We start from the raw sequence: 8,542 nt of genomic DNA, 5'->3' as shown, positions 1-8,542 counted from the left end.
TTGTAGGGGTCCAGATTTTGCAGCTCTTTCAGAACATCAGCCATCTGGATTTGGGTGAAGGAGAAATGGGGGCTTGGGCAAGTTGCTGTGGGGGGTGCAGTGCTGTTGACCGGGGCAGGGGTAGCCAGGTGGAAAGCATGGCCAGCCGTAGCAAAATGCTTATTGAAATTCTCAATTATCGCAGATATATCGGTGGTGACAGTGTTTCCTAGCCTCAGTGCAGTGGGCAGCTGGGAGGAGGTGTTCTTATTCTCCATGGACTTTACAGTGTCCCAGAACTTTTTGGAGTTTGTGCTACAGGATGCAAATTTCTGCTTGAAAAATCAAGCCTTTTCTTTCCTAACTGCCTGTGTATATTGGTTCCTAACTTCCCTGAAAAGTTGCATATCGCGGGGGCAATTCGATGCTAATGTTGTACGCCACAGGATGTTTATGCTGGTCAAGGGCAATCAGGTCTGGAGTGAACCAAGGACTAGAATGAGATGTAAGAAAGTCTTCAACACATGTTTTGGCGAGCACTACGTTGAAATCAGAGCACCCAGACGTAAAGAACCGTTGACTTTTCCACCTGGCGACTGGCCATCGGTGTGTAAATTGTGGAAAGTTCTGTGCTCAGATATTCTATAGTGATCTAAGATATGAAATGGAATATCTATTTTAGGAAGCATAGACTATAATGCTGTACTGATTGTAGTGCGTCTAAAACCTCTAGCACTACCATCTCTCCACCAAGAGGGGGCAGTGCTCTGCAGAGAGTGATAGCAGCCAGGAGGTGAGGAGGAAGAGGAGGACAAGTATGAATAGCCTGGTTGTAATCTATTCCTACTAATCCATTCTTCATGAGAGGGTGCAGACCCTCTGTCGATACAATAGGTCTTCTATAGCATGTACAGACATTTCCCCTGAGAAATTGCATTTCTCATCAATAATAAAGGAGTATGGATGTCTGTGTTCATATATCAATCACCACCCTGAGGGACAGGGTCTTAGTGTAATGGCTCTGTACCACAAATGCACAGTGGTATGAGTTGAGCTGTGCTGAGATAGGGGCTGTCTTTCTTCCTCAGCCTGCTCATTTCAGACCGTTGTTCTTTCAGCTGAGAAGGGGTGTTTATTTGTCTCTCTGGGCTCTCATTCTCTTCTTGGGGGGGCTTGTATTTAAGCATTTACAGTTTTAACCCCTGTATTGAATCCTTTGTGTGTGTTGCTTGATAAGTGAGTGTTTGACTCTCTGCCAAGACTTAGTGAATATTGTATTGTGTTTAGTAAATTCTGGTGTTGAATTGTGTAGCTAGTGTACTGTCCTCTGGTTTCATGCGTTTGAGGTCTTTGAAGGAAACTACACATTTTCTGTTACTCTTGTCATCTGCTTTCTCTTAGCATTTCAATTTTTTATTTAACTAGGCAAGTCAGTTAAGAACAAATTCTTATTTTCAATGACAGCCTAGGAATAGTGGGTTAACTGCCTTGTTCAGGGCTGAATGACAGATTTTTACCTTGTCAGCTCAGGGACTCGATCTAGCAACCTTTTGGTTACTGGCCCAATGCTCTAACCACTACATTTACATTTGACATTTTAGTCATTTAGCAGACGCTCTTATTCAGAGCGACTTACAGTAGTGAATGCATACATTTCATACTTGTTTTGTTGTTGTACTGGCTACCTGTCACCCCTAATGGTTATTGCAGCTGGAGCAAGAGCAGAGAAAATGGAATGTGTTTGCTTTAATGTGTGACCAAATCCAACAAAAAAAGTGTGAACATTTAGAAAAGAGGTTATGCATGCATGGTATCAGTAGCATAGTGTCCTGCAGACACACACACACACACACACACACACTCTGGCAGCATTGATAAATCGGTAGTTTGACGTTCAGTGCCATCTTCAAAAAATAACTGCAAGAACAGTGACACTATTTTGATTTCCCCTCTGAATTACCAATAATGTCAAGTTGGTTAGGTCATTTCTACAAGTTTTAATTGACCTCAAGTAATTAAGCAGGGGGTTGTTAATTAGATGTGTGGCCATGAAGCAAGAGCTCCTTGTGACAGGGGAAAGATCTGTTTCAGTAACACAGGAGATATGGACACACTAATTGTTTCCTTTCTTCTCTCCATTGCTGATGAGGAATGTCCAATTAGCTCTAATTACAGAGACAGTCCCTGTGGACTGCAAACTTCTCATTACAGAGAAAGTGGGAGGTAAGGAGGAAAGATGGTGGGAGAGAGAGAGAGATAAAGAGAGAAAGGGAGGAGAAAGAGAGAGAGAAAGAGAGGACAGAGAGAGGGAGACAGAGAGAGAGAAGGGGAGAGAGATAATTGAGTGTTCATGGTTGATAATGGCGTACAAAGGGTTAAACGGTTTGTTGGACTGCTGAATAGTTCCCAAGGAGGGAAAACATTATTAACAATCTTGTTGTGATGACCTCAAATGAGTTAATTCTGCCTATAGAGACACTCAGTAGAGAGATAAATCAATATGCATTAGATACCCTAAATCCTGTAACCACATCTCAAAGGTAGGTAGACATGTTCATCCTAACTAAAGATCCCCCCCCAACGTGTCACGACCGTGTTGACGGCCATGTTGACGGGAGATGTCTGAATAACACCAGCCTCATGAATATGCCTCGCTAATTATTAATATACACCGCTAATTATTAATAAACACAGCTAATTATTAATATACACTGCGAATTATTAATAAACACAGCTAATTATTAATATACACCGCTAGTCGCGCTAGTCCCATTAGTCCCATCAACCTGTGTTTAGTAGGGTTTAACATGATGCCTCTAACTTCTCCTTTGGGGACACTGTCTGATGGCTGGATGTGACAGACACACACACACAGCACGTGGTTGAGCCAGAGAGAGAGAGTATGTGTGTGTGTGCGCATGTCTACAGGGCATGCGCTAACCTTGAGGTTAGAGGCGGGCCAGTAACCAGAGGGTTGCTGGTTTGAACCCCCTGTTGGGAAATCTGATTCAGATTAGCTTCATTATCCCTGTATACTGCCATTGTGCAAGGCATTTTACCCATAAGTGCTCCAAAGGTGCTGCTTTGCCACATCCCCTGTGCTGCTTCCAGCCTGGGATGTGTGTGTTGTGTCAGTTTGGGTACTGTGACAACAAAAATCAAGAATAGCTGTGCAAATGGACCAATACAAGCAAGAATTGTATTGTGTTGGCTGAGAGATGAATAAGACTGGCAGGTCAGAAAGAGATATGAATATGATAAGGCCAAAATACAACAGGGAATATTCTATTCATCCCTATCTCTGTCCTTTCTGAATCACTGTCTGTCTGCCTGAAGCCCAAGGGGAAAGGACTTGTCCTGGCTAAAGGCCATGTCTTTCACCTTCTCCTAACTTTGGAGGAAGTTGCTCTGCTGGATCAATGTGTGTGTGTGTGTGTGTGTGTGTGAGAGAATGTTTACTCCGCTTATCAAAATCAATGTCTCTTTCTTTCTGTAGTTAATCCTCCAGAGCTACCAGCTCTCACATCAGAATTAGACTTTCATCCATGTTTCTCAAACGTCAAATTCCAAAGTGTTTAAGATTAAGTTTAGGCATTAACTCAGAATTGTTAAGGTTAGGGTTAAGTTTAGGCATTAAACTAGAAATATTCAGGTTAGGCATTAACTCTGAATGGTTAAGGTAATGTTTAAAGGTTTAGGATAGGCTTCAAACCAAAATATTAAAACCAACTTTCTATCACTGGATTTGAACATGCAACTGTTGGAATCAGAGGCAGATGCTTAAGCCCATCCACAACACCTTAGCAAAACTGAAACCTCCTTGAAGGTAACAGCGTTCAATGTTGCCCCTACTGACAAATTTCCACGACTTTTCCCGACGTCTTCAGACATGGATTGACGTCAAATACTGACTTGTATCACAGGTGACCTGCATGCTCCAGAGACCACAGCCAGTGTAATTTGTATCCCCTGATTTGGACTCGTCTAGGCCACTCACACCTTTCCTGCTTCTCTGGTATCCTGTTCTCACTCCAATACAGAAAACAAAGGTCATAAGCAGATCCCACATTTGATAACCAGTTCTGAGCAGGGATAAAGAAATGAGGCCACTCAGAACATTTCTGATCCTCAGTAGATTATTATTGATACAACATAATAACCAGCAACATAAGCTGAAACATTGTTTGTAATTATGATGCAGGAATAAAAAGCACTGGGGAGCAGTAATATGTTGTGTGCAGGCTTCTCATTTCATTATCTCACACTTATACAAATAAGTACTCCGACTAACTTTCAGCCTGTCATATTGTAATGATGCTTCATGGTTTAAAGTTTTTCTAAACTTCAATTACCCAACACGTTGTTTAAACTCTGGAAGTACATTCATAGAGAAGAAAATATAATTTATATGAGAGAGTCAGCGCTTTAATAATGCATATGACCTCTGGGGAAAGGAGGAGAGGAAAGGAGGAGAGGAAAACAACCCTTTATCAGTGTGTTAGTCAGCGTGAGAGAACCTCAGCCATCGTAGGCAGGCTGGAACTGATCACTCATATCAACAGAGATTGTTGCATTGATGTTGGACTGATGGACACCATTACTTATGAGGGAGATTTCCCTAAGTTGGATGACTCATAAATGTGTGGTGTTAACTTCTGGCTATGGCTCCTGAAATGTCGTTGTGATGTCAGTAACAGGTGTTGGTAACAGTGATAACACAGGTCCATGTCTTAGTCTTCCGGCGATAGCAAGGTGTCTGGTCCTTGGTAAAAGAGGGACAGGGTTATCTCCAAAGGTCTCTCTCTCTCTTTTCCCTCCCCTCACTCTATTGACATTATTCAACACAAAGACACCTATCACTCAAAAAACATCCAGTCCACAACAACATTTCTATGTCTCTCTGAAAGAAAGGGGCAGGGATGGAGGGAAAGGTGGTGGGAAAGAGAGAGAGAGATAAAGAGAGAAGGGGAGGAGAAAGGGAGAGAGAGATACAGAAAGAGTGAGACAGAGAGAGTGAGACAGAGAGAGTGAGACAGAGAGAGTGAGACAGAGAGAGTGAGACAGAGAGAGTGAGAGAAGGGGAGAGAGATAATTGAGTGTTCATGGTTGCTAATGGCGTACAAAGGGTTAAACGGTTTGTTGGACTGCTGAATAGTTCCCAAGGAGGGAAAACATTATTAACAATCTTGTTGTGATGACCTCAAATGAGTTAATTCTGCCTATAGAGACACTCAGTAGAGAGATAAATCAATATGCATTAGATACCCTAAATCCTGTAACCACATCTCAAAGGTAGGTAGACATATTCATCCTAGGGCTGTCCGTTTTAAATGAGATATGAAAATAGGCTCATTGGGAAAAACTGCATGTGTCACGGCCATGTTGTAGGGAGATGTCGGAATAACATCATCCTCATGAATATGCCACGCTAATTATCAATATACACCGCTAATTATGAATATGCCCTGGTAATTATTAATATACACTGCTAATTATGAATATACACCGCTAATTATTGATATACACTGCTAATTAGTCCCATCCACATGTATTTAGTAGACTTTAACATTAAAGGCATCCACATACATAGGTTCGGTTTGCTCCTAGCAGAACTCGGCTAGGCGGTGTGAACGTCTGTGCTCACATACTCCCTAAAGACCTTAACGAAAAAAAACGGTAATATTTCTGCTGTTTATCCCTCTGGAGCCACAATAGCAACAACATAGCCAAGAAACTTCCTCAAAATAGTCTGAATTAATCTAAGATAAATCAAGAAATCTGTCATGAATTTTGACGTTTTTGCCAACGAGGTCGTAGTAGAGCAATTTGACATCTAGCTAAAATGTTTAGTGCAGTATTTTTCAAGTGAAAAACTGTGCGCAAAACTAGTCGTCTCTCGTTGAATGAAAACAAACACTTCATTGAAGAAACCCATCCGTAGTTCCCACTCATGTTAGGATTAGTACTGTTGACCAATCACTGATGAAGGAGAATAGACTTCGGCTATCAAACTTGAACTTGCCTAGAGAAATGGCTTGTGCAGCTGGAAAAAAAATGCAGATCACAAAAAAGATTTTGCCATTATATATTTTTTAATATACACAAAGTGTTTTGACTGGGAAGCATGCGACAGACTTTAGTCTCTCACTCCTCTTCTGGGGACTGTCTGATGGCTGGATGTGACAGACACACACACAGCAGGTGGTTGAGCCGGTGTGTGTGTGTGTGTGTGTGTGTGTGCATGCGGCCATGCGTGTGTCTGTGGGGCAAGGGTAACCTCGAGGTTAGAGGTGGGCCGATAACTGGAGTGTTGCTGGTTCGAACCCCCGAGATGCCTGTGGGGAAATCTGCAGGGAGATATCCGGCAACCGGAGGGTTTCCGGCCTCATTATCCCTGTATACTACCTACCGCCATTGAGCAAGGCACTTACCCCTAAGTGCTCCAGGAGTGCTGAATTGTATTGTGTTGGCTGAGAGATGAATAAGACTGGCAGGTCAGAAAGAGATAGAAATATGATAATGCCAAAATACAACAGGGAATATTCTATTCATCCCTATCTCTGTCCTTTCTGAATCACTGTCTGTCTGTCTGCCTGAAGCCCAAGGGGAAAGGACTTGTCAAGGCTAAAAGCCATGTCTTTCACCTTCTCCTAATTTTGGAGGAAATGTCTCTGCTGGATCAATGTGTGTGTGTGTGTACTACAGTATGTGTGTGTGTGTTATTTTGGTACCCTTCGGTCGTTCTTTGCCTGATGTCTTCTTTTGTTGCGATTGATTACTTTATTTGTCCTCTCATGTGAGTGAGTGAGTGAGTGAAAGAGAGAGTGTTTTCCTGCGTGTGTACGTGTGTGAGGGGTCCTATTCTCACTATACACCAAGTCACTTGGCTCGGTCATATCCTCACATGGTCTCTCCTATCATTGCTACGCAGACAACACACAATTAATCTTCACCTTTCCCCCTTCTGATAACCAAGTGGCGAATCGCATCTCTGCATGTCTGGCAGACATATCAGTGTGGATGACGGCTCACCACCTCAAGCTGAACCTCGGCAAGACGGAGCTGCTCCTCCTCCCAGGGAAGGACTGCCCGTTCCATGATCTCGCCATCACGGTTGACAACTCCCTTGTGTCCTCCTCCCAGAGTGCTAAGAACCTTGGCGTGACCCTGGACAACACCCTGTCGTTCTCCACTAAAATCAAGGCGGTGACCCGATCCTGTAGGTTCATGCTCTACAACATTCGCAGAGTACGACCCTGCCTCACACAGGAAGCGGCGCAGGTCCTAGTCCAGGCACTTGTCATCTCCCGTCTGGATTACTGCAACTCGCTGTTGGCTGGGCTCCCTGCCTGTGCCATTAAACCCCTACAACTCATCCAGAACGCCGCAGCCCGTCTGGTGTTCAACCTTCCCAAGTTCTCTCACGTCACCCCGCTCCTCCGCTCTCTCCACTGGCTTCCAGTTGAAGCTCGCATCCGCTACAAGTCCATGGTGCTTGCCTACGGAGCTATGAGGGGAACGGCACCTCTGTACCTTCAGGCTCTGATCAGGCCCTACACCCAAACAAGGGCACTGCGTTCATCCACCTCTGGCCTGCTCGCCTCCCTACCTCTGAGGAAGCACAGCTCCCGCTCAGCCCAGTCAAAACTGTTTGCTGCTCTGGCACCCCAATGGTGGAACAAGCTCCCTCACGACGCCAGGACAGCGGAGTCAATCACCACCTTCCGGAGACACCTGAAACCCCACCTCTTTAAGGAATACCTGGGATAGGATAAAGTAATCCTTCTACCCCCCCCCCCCCCCCAAAAGATTTAGATGCACTATTGTAAAGTGGTTTTTCCACTGGATATCTTAAGGTGAATGCACCAATTTGTAAGTCGCTCTGGATAAGAGCGTCTGCTAAATGACTTAAATGTAAATGTAATGTAAATGGTAAGTGTGCGTGTGTGTGGGTGGGGGGTGGTAAGTGTGCGTGTGTGAGGGGTGGTAAGTGTGTGTGTGTGTGGGTGGGGGGTGGTAAGTGTGTGGGTGGGTAGGGGGTGGTAAGTGTGTGTGTGGGTGGGTGGTGGGTGGTAAGTGTGTGTGTGGGTGGGTGGGGGGTGGTAAGTGTGTGTGTGTGTCGGTGGGGCGTGGTAAGTGTGTGTGTGGGTGGGTGGGGGGGTGGTAAGTGTGTGTGTGTGTGTGTGTGTGTGTGTGTGTGTGTGTGGGGTGGTAAGTGTGCGTGTGTGTGTGTGTGGGGTGGTAAGTGTGTGTGTGTGTGTGGGGTGGTAAGTGTGTGTGTGTGTGTGGGGTGGTAAGTGTGTGTGTGTGTGGGGGGTGGTAAGTGTGTGTGTGTGGGGTGGTAAGTGTGTGTGTGTGTGGGGTGGTAAGTGTGTGTGTGTGTGTGTGTGTGTGTGTGTGGGGTGGTAAGTGTGTGTGTGTGTGTGTGTGTGTGTGTGTGGGGTGGGGTGGTAAGTGTGTGTGTGTGTGTGTGTGGGTGGGGGGTGGTAAGTGTGTGTGTGGGTGGGCGGGGGGTGGTAAGTGTGTGTGTGGGTGGGTGGGGGGTGGTAAGTGTGTGTGTGTC

This window comes from Salmo trutta, chromosome 24 (genome assembly GCF_901001165.1).
Source record: "Salmo trutta chromosome 24, fSalTru1.1, whole genome shotgun sequence".
In the NCBI taxonomy this organism is placed as follows: domain Eukaryota; kingdom Metazoa; phylum Chordata; class Actinopteri; order Salmoniformes; family Salmonidae; genus Salmo; species Salmo trutta.
Note: the sequence above shows the minus strand (reverse complement) of the source record.